At 40.8% G+C, this 13,286-nt stretch overlaps 1 protein-coding gene across 1 annotated transcript in view; it reads right to left on the minus strand.

Annotated features, from left to right (window-relative positions):
* CAMTA1 (calmodulin binding transcription activator 1) overlaps positions 1-13,286 on the minus strand; it is a 3,172,802-nt gene that overhangs the window by 1,371,170 nt on the left and 1,788,346 nt on the right. The window lies entirely within an intron of this gene.

Consider the following 13,286-nt stretch of genomic DNA (forward strand, 5'->3'; position numbering starts at 1 on the left):
TGAACTTGAAGTTGCTGGCTCGATCATGATGGACGCGGCAGGATGCTCTTTCGAGATGAGTATATTGTTACCTGTCTGAATGATAGCGATTTTGCCAACCACTAAGCGGACCTGCTGAGATTCAGGCCTGCATGTGCAAGCTGCATGCAGGTTTCTACAGTGCATGCTCAACTTGCTAAGCTAGCTTACTGGCACACCTGGGTTCATGAGTAAAGTTGCATGATTTAGGTAAGATAGGTCAGCAAAAGATGAGATTTGAAATACCAAGATCATTGCACACAATTTGCATTTCCTAGGCAAACTAACATCTTGCACTCACCTCTCTCCAATTGGCTTCACATTAGTTGCTTGTAGGTGCAATATGACGCTGGCCTCGTGTGAGGCTACCTAGAATTGCCTCACCTCAGAACCAACCCTGATAAGTTTAGTTGGGAAAGGGAAGTTGTCTATGGTGTTTGCCTCCTGTATACATCTAGTGGATGGGGACAGTCTAAATTCAGTTAGGAGGCAGAGGTGTAACTCCACCTCTCAATCTCTTATTTCTCAGTAACTAAAATCTGCTGGACAGTCAAAGTCTTATATAGATTGATCAGGAAATGGTGGGGCCTCAGACAGGAAGTACCTGCATTATCCTAGAGAAAACATTAGGTTCTGCATTCCGGAAAGAATGGTGGTCACAATAACTAGAGTTGATTTAAAGGGGTACCAGTCCATATTGTTTAAACATCCTGTTACCTCGTTCAACTTTTCATTTATGGAATATGTACTGCATGGGGCTCCTTCAAGGCAAGGTTCTCCATTGCTGGTTTTTGCTAAAGGTGATGGGATTTTTTTAGCTCAACTCTCTTGCCTTCCATGATTCGCACTGCTTTCCCGCAACCTTGGTACTCAGTTTCAAGATGTACGTCATTGTCTAGATCACTCACAAGACTTGCAGGAAATTTGACCAGTAAACTGGGGTCATCTCCCTATAGGTTAAAGCATTCTGTCATTTGTCCTCACAATCTGTCCTGCTCTAGCCGTCATATTCATTTGCAGTTTTCGGAAATATAAACTGCATCGCTGCTTCTAAGGATTGCTGTTCCTCCTGAGCTGACCTATCTAGCAAGACACCAGAAGTCCTGTTCTGTAAATTCCTCCTCGTAATATTTTTAATATTGCTTTTCTTTTTTGTTTTCAAACAAAAGACAACTTTGCCTTTGCGGCCTAAAAAAATGAGCGGAAAAAACGTAGTACCCAGTGATCAGTATTATGGTAGAATGCAGGGTTTGACGTACCCGAAGGTAGGTCATCAGTTCTCCTGAAGAGGGCATGTAGATGGTAGTACCTGTGATCATGTGTTATTTATTTAATTGTGGTGCTTGGAGCACAGTCCTAAGTCAAAGTGCAAGAGATTGCTGGCGAGAAGTTTCCTCACATTGACAAGGTTGTAGGAGATGAAGAAGGACCACAGTTGTCTTCAGCAGTGAAAAATGTAAAGGCCAGACTAGATAACTGCAATGGAATGAGGTAGGAGATATGATCATGAATCTGGACAAACCATTTCATGTAGATGAAGTTAGGAAATTGTGAAGGGTAGTTACACCTTTTGGGCATGTCATTGTGACCTCTTCCTTGATAGCAGCCATTTTTCAAACCGGTGGATTTTAATATCAAACCTACATTTATATAACACATTAGCGTATTAAAATTTGTTATGCTAATACAGACTTGAGGAGACTTCTAATCTTCTGATAATTGGTCAAAATAAGCACTGTTCCCGTAGTTAACGTTTGTGCCATGGAGCCATTATGGAGTAGGAAAACTTGTTTACAAGTTGTTGTAAGCGGTTAGAAATGTTCAAACTCGACATTCTGATCAAACATGATGCACACAAACTGTAATTCATTGTAAAAGAATTGTGTGAGGAAGGGAGAGGCACTCAAGTCAGGACATCTTTACTTTCTCTGCATTACAACCCATGACCAGGCGAGTATTAGATAATAGATAAATCCAAACAATTCTGTATGCATCAGCTTACCTTATGGGCCAATCGTAGGCAACAGAAGGTTAGAATAAGTCACTATCTGGTGATCTCTATGTATGAACAACTCTTTAGCAGCTGGATAGAAAAACTGCCTTTCCTTTAGGCCTTTTTGTTTCTGCATGCGGGTAACACTCAGTTCAAGATGTAGTGGTGCCAAGCTCTGCTGTGAGAGGGATGACACTGATAAAACTGTCCTGAACTGAAATGATAAGACATTTTCTAAAAGTGTTCACTACAATATCAAATGCCAAATATCGACCTGCAACAATATCTAATGCAGAAGATGGTCAAGGTAAATTCATTCGGTTAAGCATAGATTTCTTTTAACTCTACATTTATTTATCTTGCTTATATAAATATACAAACACACACATATATATATATTTATATATATGTGTGTGTGTAATGTATATGTGGAGTTAAGAATATTAAAACTCAGGTCTGGACTGGGAACTGAAACCGGCCCAGGCAAACAGCTCGGCAGGCCCCCCTGGAGCGGAGTACAGCCAAGCTTGGCTAGGGCCAGTTTTGGCCAATTTTATTACAGGTGCTGCCCCCGGTAACAAAAACAGCCTCCCAGAGACCCAAAACCGCCCCCATCCTGGCGGCCCACCGGGGAAATGCCCTGTGCCTGCTATGGCCAGTCCGGCCCTGCTAAAAATACATTTGACTACATACACAAAATAGAAAATATAACATGGCTGCCAATAGTCTGCATTCGATATTGTTGGAGGGCGATACATTGATTCACTTGATGTTTTCACGTACAAGTCTTTAACCTAGTCAGCAAAATAAACCATCCTTAAAGAAAGACCATATACAGGAAAGGGGTTCCCGGTAGTCGAATGTGAAAGGAGGGCAAATTTGGGAAGGGAGGTATAAAAAAAAGTGTAAACTAAAAATGAGCAAGTCAAGTCACAGATGGCAGACAGTTGTGTTGCTCATTCATATTGCTGAGGCGTAAGATCCCTGAAGATGTCAGATCAGAGCCGTCTGCCTGATCCCCGATATATACTGCTCTCGAAGCAGTGCTTTGCTTCACTGCTTCAGAAACACTGCTTCACCTGGAACAGCTGCTTTTTTTAAGTTATACTCTTGAAAGGCGTCCACCGTGAACAATTCTGTACATGTTGACTAATCAGGCACCGCGATAATGCCCGAATGGCTTTGAAGGCAGACTAAATACATCTCCAAGTAACTAAATCCAGAAGGCGGCAGCATGCGAGCAGTTAATGGGCAAAGGATGCTTGGTATTTCAGAAGGTGGAAGAAATAAACGCAAAAGGTCACAAAAGGCCAGAATTAGCAGCAGACGGAGCTCTACAATTAAGACGGAGAGCAACAGATGCTTCTCTGTTAATTCACTCCTCCAAGATGCTACTCGGGGAAGACACAATGCTGCCACTAATGAGACCCTTAAATCTTGCTCCTGCAGATCTGGTGAATTGGCATTGCAACACTTGGGCAGGTCACCAAAGCAAGGTCGCAGAAGGACAACACAGTGGAAGTATCAACTTGATGGACATTTGCATTGGCCTGGTTTGCACATCTAAAAAAAGCAACTTTCAAGGTCCATGGGTGGCATGTTAAATACATTAAATTGCCTAGGGATCAAATGTTAAACAGTGTGCCTTTTGTAGAACACATACAAAAATGGTACAATTCAGGATATGAGTGATTTACCATATCCACTGTCAAATACATTGAGCTGACAGAGTTATAAAGAACCACAGAGGATACAATTTGTGAAATACGTGAAGCAAGCAGCTTTAGACATTGCACTATGGTCCTCATCCATTTCTTAAATCTAATGTGAAATTTAAGACTACACAGCTCTAATACAAGTCCATAAATTCTTGTCCCTTAGGATAGATATAAAGAACAAACTTACTCACAGCCCTCTCAAACATTCGTTCTATAGTTTAAATGTAAAAAAAACACAATGGAAAGGAGTATGGAGGAAATTAGAATATGTAGAGGAAAGGAGAGCAGAGAGTAAAGGGGGCAAAGAGAGTAAATAATAATTTGTGGGGGAAAGGAACACAAAAATGGTAAGAAAAAGGCTAAAAAACAAGGAGAACATTAAGAGGAGAGCAAAGGAGAGGGCAAAATACAATAAGAGGAAACGAGGCCATGTAAAGAAAATAGGAACATGGAGAAAAAAGAACCGCAGTGAGAAAGCAGAGGAATAATGAGCAAGGTGAACTTGAAGATGTAAAAGGAGCATGGAGAGAAAATTGAGAGAAAAGGAGAGCATTTTGCAGAAAGGCATGAGGCTAAGACAAAGAAGAGAATGAACAGAAATGGAATACCAAAAGGAAAAGAACATGTAGAAGCAAGGGCAACATGAAGGGAAAGGAAAATTGACAGAAAAGGAGGACAAGGATAGGTAAGAAAAACATGGAGCGTAAAGGATAACAATGATGGAGAAGGAGAACAAGATGATAGAAGGAAAATGTAGTCAAAATGAGAACACAAGAAATCAAGGAAATTTTATAGACACTATGAGAACGTTGAGAGAATGGAGAGTAAAATAGAATAAAGAGAAAACATGTATATGGAGCAAAACGAAGAGCCAGACATCGAAAGTGAATGATGGAGCTGAAATCAGAACATGGCCAAAAAAATTAGAACAATGTGAAGAATGAAGAGTAAGTAGGAAAGAATGAGAATAACGTGAGGAAAATAGAACATAAAGATGAGGAGAAAAAGGTGAGGAAATGAGAACGTGAAGGGGAAGACATGAAATATACCCAGAAGAGAGAGAAGATAAAATTAAATCAAAGCAAGAAAGAGACGGAACATCAAAGTGTGCAGAATGTAGTGGCGGCTGCCGGCAATTAAAACTGATAGGGCAGCAGGGGGGAGAGGAGAGGTTGGAAAAAAAAAACATTTACCCGCCGCTCCACTCCTGCTGCTGGCCGTCTTGTTCCTCCAACTCCTCGCATTCCGGAAGCCGTAAGTTGATGGGACTAAAGGCACAGGCTCCCCACCCAATCTAGACAAGGCTCTCTAGCACGAGAGCATCACCAGGATTGGTCCGAGTGGCCTCGTTTGCAGCTCAGATGGTGCCTGGGAGCCTGTGGGGTTTCTCCAACTCGAGTGTACAATACAGCCAGGTTGGAGAAACATAAGTGTGCATATGTGTTTGGCCGGCCTGAGACGTCCTGCCAAACACATATGCACACTTATAAGTGCCGAGTACTCCTCCCTGCCCTGGCAGGGCTCCTCTTGTCGGACGGAAGTATCTCTGACAGAGATAAATAAAACGATAATAATGTGCTATTATCGTTTTATTCATCATCTGCTGGCAGTGGGGCGACGCTCCTCCGCCATTACAGAGGAGCCACCCCTGGCAGAAGGAATTTCTGCAAGGCACTTTATTTTCAAAATCCAATAAGTCCAACAACAGCCTAAAGTCGTCCGTTATCCTTTCCTTATCATGATTGGAGGCACTCAGGTATATAGGCTGAATCTATTAATGTAATAAAACTTTCAAGATGCAAATTTATTGTGGAGAATCATATGTGTGCCCCGATCATCAGTCATAATGTAAGACTGCATAACAAATGGAAGAAATGGAACCCTTGTTCAATCCTAAGGGTATGCGTTTATAACAGGAAAATTCAATTGCTTGTATAGTGGGGCCTCACAGATGTATGAATCCAAGTGGACAACACATTTCTAAAATACTCAGGTCAATTTTCTAATTAACAATGCTGGGGGACAGACAGTAATTCGTGAGTACAACATTCCAGTTCAAAGGATTTCATGGGACGAGGCAATCACGGTGCATCTCCAAACCACCTGCAAATTCACATTCTCCCAACCATTCATCATATGTTCCTCTTGCCAGCACTGCACATTATTCAGTAATCCTTGCAAAGACAGATGCAGGTGACAGTATCTGTAAACCCTGCCTAAAGCCATCTCATAATTCAAGGAAATAAAGAGGCTGAGACAAGTGGTAGCATCTAAAAATATTAGCATAAGGCATATGTAGTGGTGCAAGCAATTGTTTTGCTAAATTACAAAACAAAATAAATTGACTTTGAAAATTGATACAACAAAAAAGGTCACTTTTTTAACCCCACCTTTTTTGCTCCCTGTCTGATGGATCTGCTTGAAAATTACCATGGCAAGCCCAAATCAAATAAGCATATTTTTAGGGATGATTCGTGCAGATTTGACAAACTGCTTCAAAGTTATTAGCAAAAAATAATCCTCTTCAACGGAAAAGAAAGTCTCATTGAACCACAGCTACAGAAGCACTATTGTTACCTCTGCAAAATATATCTTATGTAAAACAGCTGCTATTTAAAACAAATCTCATGCAAACAATATAAAACAACCAAATAAAATCTCAACAAGCAACTTTGATTAGAGCCAGCAAGAACCTCAGAATGATAAAGGGCAGGCAGATGCTCCAAACACTCCAGGCTCATATAAATGATGGAAATTCGGTACTCAATGCTTTTAATGTAACATCACATTGTTCAAAGATAGAGGTGACTAAATATATGTAGCAGCAAGTCAAGTCATCTATTTCAAGCCTGTCTTCTCTAATCCTGTACACATAAAAGGAGCATTTATTTTAAGAATACAAATAGAGATGTTGTTTGCTGCCTCACAACTACAATTAATTTCATACCACACTAAAAGCACATTGAAATGCTGCTGGTGCATACAGAGTGTCACAATAAGAATAGTTGCCCATACAAAGATTTGTAAATGTAATTGCATATCTAATACTAAATCTTGTACCACCAGAATTACAAAGTGATAACATCGTCATTCAAATAAACATTTTGTAGCATGTTCTTTAAGAAAATAAAAATCTGTGTTTGCAGGCTTAAACCTAGAAATTTTTGTAAAGTTACTCATGCTACAAAAATGTACACGTTAATCTATGAAACATTTTTCTTAGTGGCTTACCGCTGGTGGCAAATCTCACAATTTGCTCATAGAGTTTGGTACACATTATCCTTGCCTTTTATTTCTTCTTTCCCAGAATGCAAGGGGCAACACTTGCCTGATAGGTGAAGCGGTGTGCTCCCACCCCTGTTGTTGTACTTTTAAGGACTCCCGTGAGTCTCGGAGCTGACGAGCTCATGGATGAAGCACCTGCGCGCCAGTGAGCGGTACCTGACCTGAAGACGATTTTGGCCACCTACTCAGCAAACCCCTAAAACCAGTCTGTAATCTCTACTGACGAAGGTTAATGAACCTGAAACACCGGTGTCAATCTCTACTGACGAAGGTTAATGAACCTGAAACACCGGTGTCTAGAGATCAGCACCATCTGCGCCAACATTGGCGAAACACTCTACTACTTTTCAACATGGCGTACTACCTAAAGACTGCATTACCCAGAATGCAAGGGGCGACACTTGCCTGATAGGTGAAGCGGTGTGCTCCCACCCCTGTTGTTGTAAATCTCACAATTTGCTCATAGAGTTTGGTACAAATTATCCTTGCCTTTTATTTCTTCTTTCTCTGTTTGAATTTTGTGAAAGTGAAGACACTCACTTTCCCAGCTCCATAGAAAATGTGGGAATTTCAGGTGTTTCAGGCTCAACTGGCCCTCTTAATCCATCTCTATTTTTCCGGGAATGTCAGTGCGCAAATTGAGTGTAAATCCCTTGGCAAGCTTTTTGAATGGTGATAGCGTTATACTTTAAGGTGTTTTACTACAATTGACGACCATCTTCCTCCTCACCCATGGGAATACCCATATTTCTACTCTTCTCAAATAACCTTTGCTTGTGGCAAATCTACAAACATGGTGTTTTTTTTGACAGTCATACGCTCTTTCTGTGGGCATTAATGTTCAAAGATCTTAAAGGAGTGAATCAGGATCTACTATTGGCACCTAGACGTGACACTTTTTTTAACACCTATATTTAATCAAGGTATGTTGAAATTGATACCAATTTATCCCATAGAGTTTATAATTTAGAGTCTTATCAACACCCGAAACTCAGGGCATCTCAATAATTGTAGTGGGGCAATTTATGATTCTTTTCTTGGAAGGCGTTCAAGAGAAAATTGGCAGCAACACAAAAACAAATAGATCATTGAGTAACAGACCTAAATGGAGGTCATCCATAGGACGCTAGGTACTAAATTTAGAACAGGATGACTTGAGGCACACTCTCCTTGCTGTACAGTCCATGAGACATAAAAGCATAAAATGACTTAGTTTCAATGGTAGTGGGCTTATCTAGTGAGCCATTCATTCAATGGGCGAAGGTCAAACTAGGGGATAATGAGATGTTTGCATGTAAAAATTTCGGAAAAGCCGAAATCTACATAGAGCATCCATGTGAATTATGTTGAGACGACAGCACATTGTGAATGACTTACAAGAATGGACACGTCATCTAGTAAAAGTTGAAATTGCAATTGCATTTATATAGTACGTACAACCCCTGATGAGGCGTTGAAGCTCTTTACGCTGGGCAGCACGCTGCCTCGGAACCCAAGGTTAGTGGTTAGTTCAATGTTTTTGGGATAAGTCTTGTGCGCTCAAACAAACCCTTCCATGCAGTCATTTCACTTTCTTTATGATAAACTAAATTAATCGATAGGGTAATGTGTAATCATTAGTGGGGGTATATGAACTCATGCACATGATAGGTGGGATTAATAGATGAGTTAGAAGCAATTAGGTATTGTTATCACATATATGAATTTAAGAGGAGAGGTTGTGATATAGTAAAGGAGTTATGGGTAATTTGCAGAAGTACAAGAATAGAGAATAAGGCAAACATGCGTGTGCCAGAGTAGGTTGTGCTCAGAGAGCGGAAGATGGGGATGGAGGATAGTGACATTTGAAAGAGATTTTTTAAAGTATGCGGCAATCAGAAGATTTAATTAAAGGCCAGTATTGCATGCTGGATTTAAGGAATGTAGAGGATACTTTTGAGAAAGCATGCAGTTTGAGGGTACAAGCATGTAGTAAAAAACAGTAGTTACTTGTGAAGATTGTACTACATTAGGTACTTTTGATATGCACTAGAGTCAGGTAGACAATCAGTCCGCTACTGGGCTACTGCCAGACCACCGCTCCAGCCAGGTCTGTTGATCAGATCAAGGGTTAAAAGTTAAACATAATGGCTGGAGGCTTATGTTGTGGAATCAAGAGCATCAGGCTGCACTCAGAGGAAGCAGTAACATCAAGATCATAGCAGTGTGGGAAAATACATGAGAAATATTGCACACATTGGAGAGGAGATTTGGGAAATGCAGCAGTAAATACCTTCTCATGTTCATCTTCAGGTTTGGTTGATAGTATTAACAGAACTCAAATCAAAGCATAATGGGATTCATTTTAATACCTCTGGTTTCAGTTGGCACAAGATGGAAGGTGAAGACAGCTTTCCAGACAGTGGAAGTGTAATGCCTGAATTCCACTGGCTGGAGGGTGAAGATGGAGGCACCCATGGGAGTAGGGATGCTAAAAGGGCTCCATTTACACATTCAAAGGAGACTTTTGATTGCAGATTGCTGCTGATTAGACTTCCTAAAGCACTGCACTATGGTAAATGCTAAGGGAGGGAGGAGGGGTGGAACTGCAGGTTGAAGGGGGCTCTGTAAGTGAGGCCAGGACTTTTTGTCTACCTTGATCAAACTTCAGTGCAGAAGCCTCACACCTCTTTGTGTCTCTGATGTGGGTGCTCCATTCTGGAAGACTACCCTGATGTGAGGGACATAACTACACAAAGGCTGTCTGGAAAGCATCCTAGAAAATATATTTGAAGGGAGGACCAACAGAAACGGCTAGTGAGGCAACGGTTGCACTTGCAGTTTGAATAGAAACTCAGTACATACCAGTGTAATGCATTTCATTGCAACTTACTACCAACACAACACATTAGAGATTAGACCTTTCCATGATAAATGCCCAGAAGTGTATATATGACATTACAAACACAGATGAAAAAATGTAAAAAGACAAACTGACCAATGTTTCTCGCTTTTTATTTTGTTGTTGTTCCAGTGGGGAAGTGATGCAGTCTTTAAATAAAACTCAAACCCAAATTACTAGCCAACATTGTTTTCTCCCCTTCTTTTAGACAACAATGTTTGGATTTCTCAGATTTTTTTTAGGCCCCCCCTTGGGAAATAATGTACCCTTGCTTTCTATTGACTGTGCTTACAAATTAGCGTGTGGTTGCAAAAGTTGACAATGCGTGTCCGGTTGTGCAAGATTTCTGTGAGACTTGAGGTGCGTCAGGTGGATATAGGGGAACACAAGAGGGGTCATGGGCTCTTCGTCAGCACCCCTTCTGCCCAGCCAGAGATACGGTAAAGTTCAGCAGCACTGGAGCACAGGAGGCACTCAGACTGGAGGGGTGCAGATGGGGTCTCATACTGACCGTATAAGGTTGAATTCATATATTACATTGGCATTTTCTGGAGGTTATCTATCGACGGTGGCTGAATCATCTTCTTGACCATACCCCACATGACTAAAATGACCATTTCAAGTACGGAAAGTTTGTGAGAATAGTTGCCATTTTGCATTAACATTGATAATTTCTTTGACAACCAACGTAGGATTTTGCATCGCCCCGTATTTGATATCACACCAACCATGCCTGATTGACGCCAAGTTTCAATGAGCCAAACAGCAAACAAGAATATAAATTATACTGAATAAATACAATAAAATTGACAGAATAGGAGCAACCTCCTTACAGAATGGCACAGAATAAGAACCAAACATGACCAATCAGTTAACATAGTGCATTATTGCTTGTGTCACAGAGACAGACTGTTTCAATTTCAAGGTGATGTTATGATCCATACAATGCCTATTAGTCAGGCTCATATCCATCCCAAGTATTTGAAAAGTATTAAAGATGTTATGTTTTGGCTACGTCTGTGATTTGTTGCTGCTTGCGGACATCTTAAAAACTGAAAATAATCTGGGAAATGTTTATCCTGTGATTAGTCATACCTTTCAATGGGATGTATGATGGAACCAATCATGCCATTATCATGCATGCCTTTACAATGCATGTCTTCACCAAGCAAAATGTTATCATGCATATGCCTTTTCCATGAATGGGGTGGCAGGAGCTTTTTTGTGGGCGCCGCCAAAGCATGGAATTCCCTTCCACTTCCTCTCCGAGGCATAACAAAATGTATTGATTTCAGGAAGGCTTTCAAAACCTGGTTGTTCAATGCCTAAGGCCCAAGCTTGGTCCTCCGTGACCAGATTTTAGGTCGACATCTTACATAGCGCCAGGACACCCTAGAGTAGCAGCGCGCTTTATAAATGTCAATAACATTAACATTAACATTAACAACAATAATGTAAGTATTTTCCAGGTAAGTATGAAGGCTTTCATTTAGCTGTTTCCCCTTTCAATGCCATCCACAATCAAGGAGGGTGAGATTGAGTGGCTTTAGAGCTGAGCCCACTGAAATCAATAGAAATGAAAAGAAATTGGGAAGGTGAGGCAAGTTTCAGTGTGGGGTCCAAACGGAGCCTGCGGGAGGCAATTCACTTGTTTTGAGACTGAAGACAAGTCAGAGAAGCATGACATCCTTCAAACGAGACTGTATTTAGAGGCATGGATTTGCTTTTTCACACCACTATTCATCTGTGGCAAATGCCAAAAATGTAGATCACTGAGCACAAGGAGAGATATCACCTATGCTTGGAACAGTGATAGCAAAATTCGCTGGTTACCTTCATAGCAGCTGCAAGTTACTATTCAGGCATGGATTTGCTTTTTCATACCACTATTCATCTGTGGCAAATGCCAAAATTGTAGATCACTGAGCACAAGGAGAGATATCACCTATGCTTGGAACAGTGATAGCAAAAATCGCTGGTAACCTGCATAGCAGCTGCAAGTTACAATTAAAAAAAATGTAGTAGCAAAGAGTGATCTGCTCAATAGATACCTCCCAGATATGATGTCGCGTGCAAACGATGCACCCTCAGGATGAAAGAAGGAGGGTCTCTCTTGTTCCCATTGGTCTCAGTGATATTTTCTTAAGCCAGTGCATTAATTGTCTGAAAATGCTTGATATTATCTTACAATAAGCACCGTGTTCTCTTTCCCATATTTTCTACATTTAAAAAATCAATTGTTCCAAAAACACATGTAAAGCAAAGTTGAATGAGCAAATATTTCAGATTTATGTTGAATAATCCTATGTATTGTTTTCCTTTGCATTTGTCAAGTTAAAAGAAGCAGAGATTGAGGTTGGGGTAAAGGTAATAGCACAACAAATTGCAAGCCTTGCTCTTTTAGGTCACTTAGGACAAAATAATAGTGACCAACATTACAAAGCATCTAGGCAAGCATGACTTAAACATATCACATTCTGACAGAGGAGGAGACTGTGAACCAAGCAGACAAGACAATTTGGCCCTGATCACACACTTTGATCAGTTGGGGAGGCTGGGTACAGATTTGAGGTTTTCTGGTTGCAAAGCAGCCAGCTTTCCCCATAAAACAAAAAAAACCTTCAAAAAGAAAAAGATTTTCTCGTGATGTCTCAGGGGCCTTATTTCCTTGCTCTGTATTGATTCATGATAATGGGCATAATCAGGGAAAGTGAACTTAAGCAAACCTGAGGGACTGGGGTTATCCACAGATTTAGTGCACTTGTGATATAATCCACTGTGTGCTAAATAAAACAATGTCCAACTCAGGCAGATGAACAGCATCTAAAACGACACTAGGTGCTGTGCCGAGTCCTATCAACTTTTAGTTGATGATGACTGCATTCAGGTATTGAACGGGTACTAATGAGTTGAAAACGTCACTTGTTTTGCTGCCGCAGTATTGATGGGGGTTAATATAACAAAATAGTGTAGTAATGCTTCCACAGGTTCTGCTGTAATAAGCAACATAATTTGGACTTAATAGTTACACATTTTAGTCAACCATGCCGCATAACTTGGTCCTCCGTGAAGCATAATTCCAATCACTCTGACAAGGGCGGACTGGCCTACTGGGCAGCGGGCGTTTCCCCCAGAGGCTGGAAGGGTGGAGGGGCAGCAGTTTTGCAACAGTGCTGCAATGTTAGGCCTCCGTAACAAACTCAGCAGGCCACATAATCCACACAGCACTCACTTTCATTTCTAACTTCCATGTGTTTTGAACTATGGTACAGTTTTAGAAACACCATCTACAGAGTTCTTGGTATAGTGAGCACTGTTTATCAACAATAAAAGTGACTAGATATCTCTGATGATTAATCTTCATGCTGGAGAGTTAGCTGGAGTTTTGTCT

This window comes from Lissotriton helveticus, chromosome 5_1, assembly GCF_964261635.1.
Source record: "Lissotriton helveticus chromosome 5_1, aLisHel1.1, whole genome shotgun sequence".
NCBI classification, from domain to species: domain Eukaryota; kingdom Metazoa; phylum Chordata; class Amphibia; order Caudata; family Salamandridae; genus Lissotriton; species Lissotriton helveticus.